Here is a 15,850-nt window from a genome sequence, read left to right on the forward strand (position 1 = left end):
AAACGTGAACATCAGCACATTTTCCTAGATAGGAATCGAGAGAGTTATCAACAGCCAAGCCACCAATGCATTAAGTGCAAGGCGCCCGTGATAACGTCCTGAAAACGTAATATGCAACAAAACTGCTACCATGTTTTGCTCTTGCTCTGCTCTTACGAATCGGCACTGTCATTCATCGGGGTGTACAGCACCGATCGGGGTGCACTACACCAATCGGGGTGCATCCCGCCATAATCTGGGCGATAGTAGGTTGAGAAGTTAGCGCATAGCGCTGGGTGGTGCATGTCTGGATTAGCAATGGTCTCTGTCCACCGCAAGATGCCTATATATAGATATATACCGTTTTCTTTAACACAGCTCACGTAACAGCTGTTTTATTTCCAGATGAAAATGCTCCCGGCCTTGGCGTTTCTGCCTGTTGGTGCTATCCTTGAGGCTTTTCAAGATATGTTAGAAGTCTTTCCACAGGAGGCGATCGAACTCGCCGACTACTTTGAGGACCTGTACGTCGGAAGGCCTCGTCGGAACGGCACCTGCTCGGCTCAGTGTCCTCCAAAACTGTGGTCCGTGTACGAGTCGGCACTTTATGGAATGCCCCGTACAAACAACAGTGGGGAGGCGTGGCACTATGTGCTGCAGGTAATTGTTCATAATTTGTATGAGACTAACTTTATCGCGCAAACTCCACTGACAATTTTAATATTGTATTTCTTATGGTCCTATTCTCGTTTTTCAGAGCAACGTGAGGTGCGCTTCACCGAACTGGTGGGTGTTCCTGCACAGTCTGAAGAAAGAGCAGGCCCTTAGCGAAATGAAGCTCAGTCAAGCGACAAGCGGGATCACTGCTACAAGGGTGTCGCGGAAGCAGCAAACCTACAACAAGCGCCTTCAAGAATTCTTCAACGCTTCGATGGAACAGACAACATGGGTATCCTAGAGGCTTGCGCCAGAAGTATTACGTTGTAAGCGGAAAGTTATATCCAGAGTTGCGGACGCAAATAGAACTCTTCGTGATCTGACACCAGTTTATTGCAGGGCACAAGTTCACGCCAATAAACGTCATTTCACCAAAATCTTGTATCGTCACTGTGTGACAATCTTCTCGATAGCAGCGAGATAGCTCTTCGTGATTCAGGATATAGGAATAAGGGTACCTCGTGATGTATTTGCGTCGCAGCATGATGTATATAGTTTGAATAATTGTTCATGTTTTTAATGTACGACGCGGTCATTTTGCGCACGCCCGAAGGAATTGATTTTCTTAAATTGTTTTCCCTAAATAAAAATCCCTTGTTAACCTGCACTGTGTCCTATGTTGTGTATGCCTAGGTCTTTGTTGTTTCGCGTAGTCTTAGAATGAATCCCTACAAACTAGTCCAGTTCACAGCACTCCCAAACACACAAGACACTTATAATAGGGTGAAGAATTGTCATCTTGATGAATTGCCCTATTACGAATTGCCCTATGCAACGAATTGCCCTACTACGAGTTGACCTGCTACGAATAGCCTTTCGACAAAATGTCCTAGAGCCGATGAGACGGGTGGTGGTTGCCGAATGGGCGGGGAAGGGGGGGGGGGGGGCGTTTTACACGTTTGTTTTGCTTGACTTAGTCCCTAAAGCGGGGTTTCCTTTTTTCCTTCTTGCTTTCTTTTTTTAAGTTGTATGCACGGTCCCGGTTCCGCGCTCACCCCCTCCATCGCCCGCAAGGCCCCGATATTTCCGTCTAAGGCACAGCTTTTTGCCGCAAGAATGAGAGGCGGCCCGGGTCCTCATTGATGCCATGGGTGAATCCCTGGAATCTATGTATAAAGTAGGACTCCCTCTGCTCGCGTTCGAGGGAAAAGCGAAAGCCGGACTGCAGGAGAGTAATTCTGATATGCTCAATGGAATGCTCCAGCGGGCGCATATGTTCGGAAAATGGTAGATCCGGCTGTGAGGTGGCGTGGGATTTGTGGTTGTTGAATCTGAGCCAGAATGCATTCTCGTTCTGGCCTATATAGTCCTTGCCACACATTTCGCATTGCAGTCTGTATACAACGTTACTGGAATCACAGTCGACGCTTTCACTTATTCGGAAGGAAAATTTGGAAAAGTTAGATTTTGCCGTGTCGGTTGGGGTGATGAGGGGACAGATTTTGCAGCGCGTTTTCCCGCATGGGCGGCGCGCCTGAGTTTGTTTCGTGACCCCAATTTTAGCCTTAAGAAGCATATCTCTTAAGTTCTTGTCTTTACGATACACTACACGGGGTGGTTCGGGGAAGATAAAAAATATAGTCTGAAACAAAGTGCGACACTATAAAGTAAAAGAAACAACAAAAAATATCTAAAAAATAATGAGAAAAGAAGAAAAGACGTGCCGTGCTACAGAAACGATAGATTCTTGGGTTGTTCAAGCAGAAAAAAGTTAAGTACATAACAAATTTACAGGATATGGCAGAAGAGACAAAAAAGTGGAATGAATGAAAAAATGTGGAAACAATTAGTGGGAAAAAAATGCCCGAATGCAATCCGGAACTAAGAAGAGCCCCTTAGTTGAACTCAGCAAGAGTTTTATCTCTATGTCGGAGTCAGACAGACGAACCCGTTTTTTCGTCAACACTTCATTGGCAATGTTGAAGAGCCGTTCAACGGAAACGCTTGAGGGTACTGACGTGTTGTACTTGAAGGAGAGTTGGTTCAGTCCCTCGAAATTTTTCATCTGCGACAGCGGGTAGACATCAGGTACCAGGAGATACCGCGACAGCTCATCCTGTGCCTCGGCTGGAAGGGTTTGCTATCCAAAGGGAAAGAATCCTTGGGCGTGGATGACGTGGCAAAATCTGCGCTGGCTGGCTCAATCACCACAGCCAGCTCTGTCTTCACGTCGTTGGTCGCCTTGTCTCGCATAGAACTGTCTGGGGTCCATGATAGCTTAAACCTTGGATTAAACAAGTGGCGACAACCGCTCCCGCTGTCCTTTGAGGTGTCCAAGCCTCCAATCCCGAACAATTCCCGGTGATCGGGTGACCCTTGGAATGACCTCACAGCGAGAGCAACTCCATCGACAACAACGCACCCACGGCTTGCGCACACTAATGCGGTAATTACCGCTGACCAACGCCGCCTGTATAATCCTTGCCTAACGCGTGAGCAAAAAAATGGCCAAAGAGCTACTCTCTTTTTGCTGTCTCCTACCCTTTCCCGCTCCGTAGCCTTCCTAAGTGCTTTCATGTCCGCGAGCGAGCGCCGCTTCTGGGACACTATGCAAAATAATTGACGGTTTGTCTAGCGTTCCCCAGGCGGCGCTCCGGTGCGTTCGACGCAAGCTGACACACACACGCTGTAGAAGTGGATGCAGTGTTCGCGACTGTGCGAGCAGGGACGTAAGGCGAGACGTCCGCCGGCGCGCGTCACATAGCGGATGAGTGCCTGAACTAAGCGTGCCTACCGCTTCAATTGGAAAGCGGGCGACGCGTTAGGCAAAGTTTATACAGGCGGCGTTGCCCTGACAATATACGGTGGTTTCACAAGGCAGCTTAGGCGCCGCTCGGACTTAGACAACCTTTCCCTGGCACACAACAATTCTATCGGCCAGACACGCATCCTCCCCAGACAAACGATAAAAGGTGAAAAGAATTCTCGCGTCCGTGCTATTCGCACGTCAAACCCCGCGTAAGCTCATGCCGGCATGAAAGCAAGCACAAGCCGCGGCCCGCTGCGCGGTTATTCTTCTGCCTTTGACCTTCGAGAAAGCACGTTCCGCTGAAGGGCGGGCAAATTGGAAGAGAAACACAGTAGCGAGTTATGGATTTTTATACTCGATCCTTGGCATCAAAAACAGCCAAATCCTAGCAATGTAACATTTGCAGAAGGAACACCGTTCCTGCCGTTCCTTCATAAACCTAACTAGTTACCGTTACAGTTCCATGGACCCTTAAAAGAACATTGGCGTTCCTCCGTTCCTCCAAAAAGGAACTAGTTCCAGGAACGCCGTTCCTTGGAACGCCATTCCGTACAACACTGGATGGTGGGAACATCATACATTATGATTCATCCTCTCTTCCCCGCAACCGGGCCACGTTCAAGGGAATGATGCTCATGGGACAGGAATTCCAACATTTCACATTGCACGTCTATTGAGACACGGGAGGGTGCTTTGACCTGCTCATTACCTCAGGATCAACACAATCTGATTAAGAGGGCAAGGATAGAAGCTGCTTCATCTGGGGCCACATGTTTCAGGTTCCACCTTTGAGCTGGCTACTATCTGCTTACCCCCTTTTTCAAAACCCCCATTCACTATCTCTTTTAGCAAAGGATCAAAAACAGTCAGTCCGGCGTAGACCTTACAGAATATACTCTTTAAAACAGTTACACTGCAATCACCTCGCTCAAAGTGACCAACACTCCGCAGCCGCAACCTTTCAAGCTCAGATGTTAAGCCACAAAAGCACAAACTCAAGCGGCCGAGGCTGATTGCCAATGATAGGAAAACTCTGGGGTCCCCATTGGCTTCCGAGCTATCAGCCACCCATCGGTAACTCGGTCGAAAAATTAATTGAGCGCCAAGCAAACGGCGACCGCAAGGAGCGTCAGAGGGAACGCCCATCGGAGGCCGACCTTTTTCAAACCCATAAAAGCCGTTCTTTGCCAAGCCCATGCCGTGTGCGTGGGGTGTGCAGTGATAACGGTTAGCAAGGTGGACAGGCAACAACGCAGGAAAAAGTAGTTACCTAAAGAGCCACAGCACCGGGTCATAAAACAACGCCTACTCAAACTGGAGTGCAGCGTATTCAAAATTGTGTGCTAGATGGAGTTACACGTTCCGTAGAAATGGGTCATTTGTATGTCGTAACGAAAGGGTTTCCGGCGGACTATTTCGGTGGGCACTGCTTCCACGCTCCCTTCGTCTGCGCGGCTTCGAACCGGACGGACGCATCACTGTGAGGGTTCCGTCTGTGTTGTGCATACAAAACGCCGCAGTATGTAGGTGTCTGTGAAGTGTGCTTTGGTGTCGGTGGCTGTGTTCGATGTATATCTGTTTGTTGGAATAACGCAGTTTGCCTACTGTGACCGGCAGCTGAAAACGTGCGTCACCATTTCATTTTTCCCTGCGCGGTACGCGAGAGCCCGCGCTCGTTCCCGCCCAAACTTCAGTTGTCGTTCATAACGGTTGACGCGCTTGGGTGCTGCTTAGTGTTGTTGGCTCTTTTGAAAAATTAAGTGTTCTCATACTTTCGCTTCCGTTTGTGGGACGCCAGCTCTAGGTATTCACTTTCCGGATTTGTGTTTCCGAACAAGGTGCCGCTCTCCCACTGCAGGTTGACGACGTCCAGTATACGTCAATGCAGCACTCGTGTGCAGTATAAGAGTTACCGATGTTTTAAGCTGGCGTTACTAAACGTTAGCTTTATATGAAGCTTTCGTTTCATTATTTTCACGAGCTACGGCGCTATTTCCAAGCGACAAAGTAATTACACTGCCGTTAGGCTTCTCCGCAGGTTCCGTTCACTTCTGGCGCGTCTCACGAGGCAGAAGTGGGCGACGGATGTATGTATCATGTTTGAGAGCGAGTGTAAAAGAGCTAAAAGTCTACGCTGGATATTTTCACACGTGCATGGGTTAAGGATGGTGCTAGGGGCAGTATTTAGTGAGCAGCGTGCATTTGCCCTAGTAGCGAACGATTTTTAAAGACGATAGTCTTTCTTGGGCTACTTAAACCCAGAAATTTTGGTCTGTCTGTATGTTTGTCCGTCTGTCTGTCTGTGACCCGATTCAGCCACCCGGCCAAAGCAAAACAATGCCTGCGCAATAGTCTTATATAGTCACAGCTAAATCTACCCGTCTATGTCCGGTGGAATGTTCATAATTGTCAACATTGTTGAAGAAGAACAAGACATTACGCAAATATTACGCAACAAATCGATACAGAAGTGATATTTGCAGTGTTCCTTTATAAAAAAATCAAACAAGCTTGAATTTGCGAAATTAAATACTTCATCAACTGCAGAAAAAGAATTCACTCCGCCGTCGCCTGCTGGCGCCCGCGCCACAATAGCTTCTGGGGCCATTTTAAGAAATCAACCGGCAACAGTTACGCAAGGTTCCACTAGGTAGGTTCCACGTTCAATTGCAACGCACGTGGAGTAGGGAAACGCGGTTCTATAAACGCTGAAGTAGGGCGCCTCGATTAACGCGCGTCTTCGCCGTACGGCAGCGTTCGCATCGAGTCACCCGGTTTGGAGCAGTGAAACGCGGGAAATTTAAAATGATTTAAGCAAATCTTTGGCGTCTTTACCTTGGGAGGAGCGCGACGCAAGAGGAACAACATGAGAGGTGAGCGGGAAAGCGAAGGGAGGCATTTACTTCGCAAAAGCCGATAAAGACTATCGTCTTTTCACGGCATTTGCAACGAAAGGAGCAGATACGCGGCCAATTTTTTTATTTATTACAGGCGCAACAGCGTAAGGGTGTTTCCCTGGACAGATGGTGGATGCAGCAGAGAGAAGAAGCCTTCCAAGCTAGACTATTCTAAAGTAGTGCTGCTTAACTACATATTGTGATCTTGGCAGATCGGCTAATTACCGAAGAAAATGTTCTTGTTTTCATTTACCTGAATGCTTCGCTTTTGTAGGCATCTGAAGCAGCTACACCAATCATGGATCGGTTCGCGCTTCATGAGCTTTTTCATTTTTTGTCTACTATTGTGTTTGTGTTTAGCTTTCGTGTTTAAGTTTTGAACAAACGTATTTCGTATTTTTGTCACTGTTAAGTCAAGTTTCTTGTAGTAGATTTCATGTGCATAATAAAAAGTAAGCAAAGAGGTCTGCTGTGTTATGGTGCTCAATTGCTTTTGGGAAGTCACGTAATTGCTACCCAAAGTTGATGCAGTTCATTATTCTGCTTTGCGGCTTGATTTCTGTTTTCTGGTGGCATTCTATGGCAAATTATCTAATGCATGCGTGTTAAATACTTTACGGTATAATGGCACGTATAAAGCAGAAATCGGGCCGCGACGCAACTCATAGGAAAGGCGATGGGCATAAGGAGTGGCCAGAAAGCGAAAAATGCGCATTGAAAATGGCATGTGGTCCACGCACAGGCATTAACACAATACTATGCTTTGCCAAGCATTATCCAATGTTGTCCAGAGCTTGCCAACTTGTGGGCTTGAAACCTTTCCCTAGCACCAGCCAGTAATGCCAGCAGTGGTATTGCCAAGCTCGGACGCACTGGCAATTGATAATTGACCATGCTTGGGCTTGGAACATTCTGCTGCTTGGAAAGGCATCTGTCTCTCATGGGCCACGGCGACTAAACACTTTTGCTGCTCGTCTTTCTCACTTCGCTTACATTAAGTGCTCGTGAAGCATACATAGGAAATGCAGCAATTCCGTCCGAGAACGTTTCCTGAGAGTTGATGTAACGCTATCAAGTCCTTCATCTTAAGAATTTAACTAGGAATCCACCTGCAACTTTTTCTCAATGAAAGAGATATAGGTTTGGATATATTTGAAAGATCTAACGAAAGTGGAGAAAAAGTGGAGCGGGCAACAAAGAACACATCCGCGGGCACGCACCTTCTTGCAGCTAACAGCGACGGATTCAGTCACCGCTGACGAACGCGAGCGGCAATGCAACCGTGACCACTCTGTAGCTTAGCGCGGCCCTTCTAAAACTGTTGCGCCAAGTCTGAAACTCCGGCTGAGAAACGATAAAACATATCAGATACGGAACCGGTGCCAGTGCGAACGCACCGAGAGAACGTCCAACGAGCTCTGTCTGCAACCTTGGTGTAGGGGGAGTGACTAACAAATTTCACTGGTTTGCAGTGTTTGCCACGAGACGTTTCTCGTAAGGATTACTTCTTTACACATGCAAGAGTCACACTGGTGAAAGAAGCCCTTCGTGTGCAGCATTTCTAAGGAAACGTTTGCTCGGAAATATTGAAAAAACACATGGTGGTGAGTGCCGAGTGCCTGCTCCTTAACCGCTGCATAAGAGTGTTGCAAAAGCCTCATGTCATGTAATGCTACTACTCGCCGGAAGAACTACATATTGGAACGATTTGTCGAGAATCGTTCTGATGAAAAAGCTTCTTTGTAAGCCACGACAAAATATGGCAACGATTCAATAAATTTTAATTCTTTTTTTCCAAGTGGTTGCTGAGAAGGCTTCCTGGGCCAGAATCTGTGGTACACAGCTTGACGTGGCCCAAGAAGATGCTTAACTGTGAGCTTGCCGATCTACCGCTGTGTGCTCAAAAACGCAATGTACAGTCATTGTGGGAACAGGTGTGCTGCTTGAACAGTCTTACCAGGGTTCAGATGTTACTATTTATGAGACAGCAAATTCTGGTCATGATGCGATGCGTTGCTATAGTTTGAAAACAGTGCTTGGGGCTCATCAGCGGTGTACCAAGGTGGACCAAGAGGTGGACCATAGAGGTGGACCAAGGGTGGGCACAGGAGTGTTGTGCTACGTGCGACCCTGCCTTCAGGGGTTGCAAGAAATGCATGCTGCAAACCGGATGAAGGTGAACAAGCAGTTTAATAGTAGCTAGCATGAAACCATTGATTCAAACAATTTTCGCGTTCGACTGGTGATATAAACGTTGCGGACCATGGAAAGCATGTAAGTGGCGAAAACAAACTTATCCCTTTAATTTTATTCCAAATAGCCCTAATTACTTTAATAAGGTTTGGTTGCTGCACGTTATTGATTTTATCTTGGGTGTGATATTTTCATAATTCTTGAAAGTTATTCTGCTCCAAAAGTGTAACAAACAACTTAGGCCTTGTGCTGACTGCTTGCATAGTTTGTCTCAGCTGAAACTGACCAAGATATTGGCGTGTGAATGTGCAGGGCTATTGCTCCGCACTATCACAAAACGGAGTTGCTCGTTTCCGTTTTCCACACTGCCTTCCCTTTACCCACAACCACTCAAGCGTTAGTAATGAACGGCCACAGGCAAATATGACTTCCTCCCATGCCTGCCACCTAAATGTTCTGACCGCTTACAACTGCGGCGTTAACCTGTCAAAAATCCCAACAGGAATAGGAGTACAAAACCTTTCGCGCTACAAAAAAAAAAATTGCGCCAATCCACCCCGTGAATGTGGTTGGAAAGCAAAGCTTTAAATGGCACCCATAACGATTACCCGTGCGACGTCACTTACATTCACTCACATCGCTCTACATATAGTAAAACCAGAGAGAAGTGAAATGCACTTAACCACATCATTTATTACTTCAAAGAGATATTCTTGGTAAGGTTAAATCAATGCATGATGCATGAACGGTGTTTGGTTGGGTTGTATTGGTGTAGCACAGGAGTGGAAACTTTTTTTATAAAATTAAATTAAGCCCCAACCCGGTGTTAGACGATCTGAGTTCTCCGTCTCTGCGCCGCGGACGGAGGCGACGAGATTTGCGGCAGAGAAGGAGGAGGAGGAAGAAATACTTCTGTTCAGATTTCTGAAGGGCCCAGAATGCAGCCCTGGGGAGTGATTCTTTCTTCTGTGGGGCCCATATGCAGTCTGCGCTACCCGTGTTCTGTCCACCCGCTGAAGCTGGGTAGGTAAAGAGGGCCTGAATAGCAGCATCTCCCATTGCTCTTGTTGGGTAGTTGACAGAAAGAGAGGAGGGTGCTCAGGGCTAAAGTCGCACACCCCGATTACGGGGCGGAGTGTTCCTACTTCTGAGCAAAATTTACATTCAGCGTCGTAGCGATTCGGATACATTAAGTGAAGACGCGTAGGCTGTGGGAAGGAGCCCGGATTGTATGAGACGTATGGTAGTTTGTTGTTCTCTGGAAAGGTCAGGGTAAGGCGAAGGTACAGTCTGTCTCATAAGGTGATAATGCTGGGTTATCTCCCTGAACGTGCCAAGCGGGTGACTGTCCTCGTGCAGCTGTGTAGCGCGGGGGGTAAAAGCACAGGCTTGTTGGTGGGCGTATTCGTTGCCCTCCATTGAAGCGTGACGGGTGTCCAGATGAGCTGAATGGAACCGTTTGGGGAGTGGGTTTTTAACACGGGCAGTGCAAATCAGCACACCCAACCTGACTGGCAATTCCAGTAGGCTTGTTCAGAATCGGTGACTACCCTCCGAACCCCTGGTTGAGTGAGAAGCAAGGTGATGGCTGCCTCTTCTGCTGCCGTCATTTCTTGGGTCCTAAGCGCGGTACACGCAAAGGGATTGGTTCTGGAGGTAGCCACGATGATGGCGGATTGCTTCCATGGATGTTTGGAGGCGACTGTTTAGATAACTGCATGATCCCCACTGAGGGTGGTGAGCCTGTGCTTTTCGGTGACCCTCGTCATGCGATGGGTTCATGTTTCTAAGCAAAGGAAGCATCGTTAGTTGTAGTCGCCAAGAGTCTGGGAGTACGTCAAGCGGAGTGACATTCTAGGCTGCCCAGCCAATCTGGTGAAGCATGCGGTTACCCACCGCAGATCTGAGGCGGGCCTTCTGGTTAGAAAGATGGCCTTCTATCAGCTCTTCCACCCGGTTGTGGAGCCCCGTGCTAAGCAGCCTCTGTGTGGACGCACTCATGAGAAGACCAATGGCCTGCTCGACCGCCTTTCTAATCGTTATATATAGCATCTCTGTCTTCCTTGTCGAGAAGAGACAGGGGGTTGACGTAAGTGACTCTCGAGAGCACAAAAGCTTCAATTAATCGAAAGGTACCGGATTCCTTTAGGCCTCGCATCTTGGTGGCAACTCGCCTGATCATGTGTATGATTTGATTAATGCTGTTTTTGAGGCGCTGCAAGGAGACGTCACTCTTGGTGTTAGCCTCGAGATGTAGGCCCAGGCATAGAGTTTCATACAAAAAATAACTAGAGGGGAAACTGGCGCTAGTGTCAATGCGAACATGGCCGCGGCGCTTACGCTTCAATGGGAATGATGGGTAGTTGTGGAGCCGGATTGCGTAGGATCGAAACAAGCTTCTGGCTACCCAAATTGTGTTTTTTGACAAAAAAACTCTTATTGTCCGGTTCTCCGTTTACAAATTACATGGAGAACAAAAAAGTTAGTGACAAAAAACTGGTTTTGTACGAAACAAAACGCCGCCAAATACAGCAGGACGCGGACTTCTTTAAAGTCTACTTGTAAAACGTTTCGGCGCTGGTGGTTTGTAATAGTAAGCGAAAAGTTTTGTGCTCATAAAAAATAGAAACCGATTACCTTTCGAGAAGTTATTCTTGCCTGAATTGGTGACATTCATCAAGCTGCGTTCCTATCAACCGCCGATACTGCTGGTCTACGTTGTAGGAGCCGGCGTTCGCACGGTAGGTGTGGCTGTTCCAAGCGATTCGCAACCGTCGTTAGCTTCGACAATACATTGCTCTGCCGAATAAGCAGCGCCGCAACTCCTTATTCGCAGACAACTTCGCCGCACAGAGCGCCGTCGTTTGTGCTTTCGTGCTCGCTGCGCCGGCAACGAATTGATAACCCACCCTATTCGCAACTCTAGTTATAAAACTTTCTACTCAGGGTGGCGTCAGTGGGCGTGCGGCATGCAGTTCAAGGAGAAACGTATTTTTGATAGATTCTTCCAACACACCGCATAGGCCAATGCGTTCATGTAAAACCAAAACGAAAACGAAACTGCCTGCAATCCATAGTAACTTCCGCAAACCATTGAGCGCCAATCCGAATCCACAACTACCCATCACGCTCATTGAGGCGTACGATCGCAGCACCAGTTTCCCCTCTAGTTATTTGTATGGAACTCTATGGGCCCACGATCTTGATGCTGGGGCTTGGAGTGATGGAGTGACGTTCTTTCTCTTTTTTTTTAGTTTGTGAGTTTAGTTTTAGCAGAGTGAGCGGAGCTGCCCGGGAAACGATGGAAAGAGCTAAAAGAAAGCGGACTAAGGGCGCGTAAAACTGCATTCTGTTTATGTGTGTGGATTTATTTTTATTTACTGCCTTTCTCTTTGAACTTGTTCTTTGTTTCTCTAGCTGTTTCTTTAAAAAAATAAATCTGAAAATCTTGCCATCGCATTACTTTAAGTGTATAAAATAAAGTTGTAAATAACTCCGCATTGAATTGCCGTGAATTTGTCCCTGTTTTTATTTGTTTTTTATGCTTTATTACTATAGCGCAGGGCTGCTTATTGCAATTTTTTTATTACCCGTTTGATTGGGTTTATACGATGGCCATTTTTTTTTATTTGGTCTATTCCCTTCTTCCCTTTTTTGTTTTAATTTTTTTTCTTTTGTCTTTGCTGTCGTTTGGTGTTGAACAACGCTCTTGACTGAAATCTTATAATAAATGTATCTGTATTTTTTCCCTTAGTGTGGGATAGATGAGACCATTGTCGGATGCACACATTCTTCTAGGTATCTCCTACTACGATTCCCTGTGGGTGAATTTAGTAATCTGCATAAATAAATAAGGGCTTACGGCGGAACGACAACGTGACCCGGAAGTGTCTCCTAAAAGTCAGAACAACTAACTTTAATATGAACCCCCATAAAGAGAACAAAAGGACGGCGTGTTTGGCAGATCACTGTTTGCGGCTTTCAGCACATTTTTGACTCCGTTGCCACAATTCATGTTCAGCGCCATAATTTAAAGGCAGCCTGTTCATGTTTCACTCAGCGCAGATTATTATTAAAAGGTGAAAAGATGTGGAGACACTCAGACAATTCCATAGTAACGGTAATGCATACTTTTCTTACGCCACTTGTATTCATTGTGAGCTCTTTCTAGCCTGATTGGATTAGCTATATATATAAGTAGAGGTATTTTATTGTTTTAAAATTTTGTTTTGTTTCTTTTCACCAGTAATGTACAGTTGCACTAACATTGCGATTAAGGGCCTCAACTTCGCCAAGTATGCATGTTGGTGCCGATGCAAGGGGCAGTGCACGGCTGGTGCTTTTCACAATTTTTATGCGCGTTTCCGTCATCCTGTAAATAATTTATTTGTTTTTGTCTTTGGTTTTTGAGGGCTGTTTATAAATGCGTTTTTTTGTTTCATAAGTTCTTTTCGTGTATACTTTCAGTTTTTTTCGGTTTTCGCATGTATCTTTTGTTTACACTCCCTGCGACCATTTCTCGCTATCTACGCTATTATATGCCAATTAAAGGTGTTACTTCTGCCGATTCTGCATTTTGTGCTCATATTAGGCATTAGGCGATAAGTTCTGACCATTCTTATTCACGTTTGCGTAGTTGTTCTGGGTGATTTTTTATTGTCTTGGTTTCGGGGGGATACATCGGGTGTACGCAAGTTCACATTAATATCTTCATTTCTTTTTTATTTTTTATTTTATTTTTTCTTTTAATTTTGTCCAACCAAGTATTTTCGCTTACGTTAAATATAACGATCGAATCAAATTTAACATAGTTTGGTTTTTCTTATTTTTTTGTAATCTCGTTCGACCCATTATCTGCATTTGCGCTATTATAACAAGTGAATGTGTTTATCCTGCTAACTGCTTATGCTAGAACCGACATTTCTGCTTTTCTGTAAAGTTATACAGCCAACCAGGAACTATTACGGAGGCTCGAGCGACCATTTCTGTAACGTAATCTTTTTATTTAAGTCATTGATTTGGAACTGCGGTAACATTTTTTTAGGCGGCCCTTTCTTTTCGTACCTCCTGGAGTATGCGCGCCAGAAACGCGCTTTTGTGTGTGGGATACGAACGTTTTCTGACAGTGATGCCACGCAATTTTTTTTTGTCCACCAATATTAATGCAACCCAAACCTTTTCAGATTTCCGTAACCCCAATTACTGCACTAAACTAATCACTATTACAATCGGTCAGATTGCCGCGGTAGTACAAGATTACTCGTTTCACAGGCATCCCAACAATACAACTCTGATTGAATGACATTGCAAACATAAATCATATTAGGCAAATTCCCACTATTGCTCTATCCACGACCCCGGCTTTTGCTTGTAAAAAATATTTCCAAAGCAGTTAGTTGGACGAGGTTTTATTATCTGTCGGCCGTCCAGATCAAGTTCCCGGACAGTTTATTGACCGCCTATTTTGGAACCTCTGTTTATAGAATATTTTTGCCTGTTTTATCGAAATTGAGCTTCTGTTGCTTTAATATCCATTTCCAGTAATTTATTTCTGCGCATTTGTCATTTCAATTTGTTTCCATTCCATCGTGTGGCTACCGTGCACTACACCGCATCAGTCGTATCACGATGATATTGTCACGAAGCCAAGGACAACGCAGTTGTCTTGAAGGAGAAACAAGTTTTTTGGAGCGAAGTTGTGCTCCCCTAACAACTCAAAAGAATACAGAGGCGGCGAAGCAGCGGTCAACAAAGTGACTTGCGTCGGCGAGCGTCGCAGAATCGAATGCCCCGGCGTCCGCACTGCAGGCTTTTTATCTTTCGGCGCGCGTGGTTCTCGAAACGTCGATTCACATCGAGAACATAGTAGATCCAAGAAAAGTATTCTGGGCTGTTCACGTTAGATCGGAATGCTCTCCCTATCACAACAGATAACACATGCGGCACAGAAAGAAAGAATGGAACACGCGCTTCCCTTGGCGCAGAGATAACACAGACCAGCGCAGCCGGGCGGTAAAAGCAAAATACAAATAAACAAACCCAATGTATGGTTCGCGGCATTACCCCCCCCCCCTCTAAGAGTGCATCGACCCGATGCTAACATAAGCGACAGTCCGAACAAATGAAAATAAAAGTTCGTCATCGTCCGTAGAAAGGTTTTAAGCGAACCACGTGGACGACTTCAGGCCGCGTGCGTTGTCGGGATGTGCCGGAGTCACAATCGGGGATCACTTCGTAGGTAAGTTGGCCAACACGGCATAGAATCTGGTAGGGTCCGAAATACCGTCGCAGGAGCTTCTCACTGAGTCCGCGTCGTCGGATGGGAGTCCAAACCCACACACGATCCCCTGGTCTGTACTCGAGGCCATTCGTACGTCGGGGTTGACGCTGAAGCCTGAAAAGTGCCGTTTCGCATACGGGGAACTCAAGTTCTTGGGCCACGTCGTCAACGCCGCGGGAGTACTACCTGACCCGGCAAAAACTTCAGCCATTGCGAACTTCCCAAGGCCGAAAGACAAGAAGGGCGTGCGAAGATTTCTCGGGCTGTGCGCATACTACCGGCGCTTCGTCGCAAACTTCGCACGCATTGCAGAGCCACTCACGCGTTTGACGAAAGATAGCAGCCCTTCCAGCTGATGAAAACGACCAAGAAAAAGCATTCTGCGAGCTGCAAAAACGCCTGCAAAGCCCGCCCGTGCTCGCTAATTTCGACGAAAATGCCGAAACGGAAATGCACACGGACGCCAGTGATATAGGCTTGGGTGCCGTCCTTGTTCAAAAGCAAAGCGGCTGCGAAAGGGTAATCGCCTATGCCAGCCGTGGTCTGTCGAAGGAGGAGAAAAACTATTCTGCCTCTGAGAAAGAGTGCCTGGCTATTAATTGGGCGATTTCAAAATTTCGCCCATACGTGTATGGTTCGCGGCAATATTGTTCTATGCGGTAGCAAATGTGGTTGCCATTCATCGCCCTTACAACGTATACCAGGCAATTCCTTGTACTACTATCAGCTGGTTCCGTTCTAACGGCACCATTTCACTTCAACAGTCTACTGCCCCCTCGTGCAGCAGCTTGCCAGAATGCTACGCGACATCACTGCAGAAGGCCGCGCCCACGGCGGCCGTGCCTTTGCACGTCGGCCTGAATGGCAACGAAGCGGCCGAGAGCGTAGCCAAAGCAGCCACCTCTTCGGCAGGAAAATTGGCCACTCTGCCTCCACTGCGGCCAACTGGGCACCACAGAACAGTCCTTCCGCGCTGCTGTCAAGGCCGCGCTGCTGCTACGCGGCCCTGAAAATTCCACGCATCCCCAAAAACGA

The sequence above is a fragment of the Haemaphysalis longicornis genome, unplaced genomic scaffold, assembly GCF_048455015.1.
Source record: "Haemaphysalis longicornis isolate Haplotype H1 unplaced genomic scaffold, Haemaphysalis longicornis Haplotype H1 scaffold_1, whole genome shotgun sequence".
NCBI lineage: Eukaryota > Metazoa > Arthropoda > Arachnida > Ixodida > Ixodidae > Haemaphysalis > Haemaphysalis longicornis.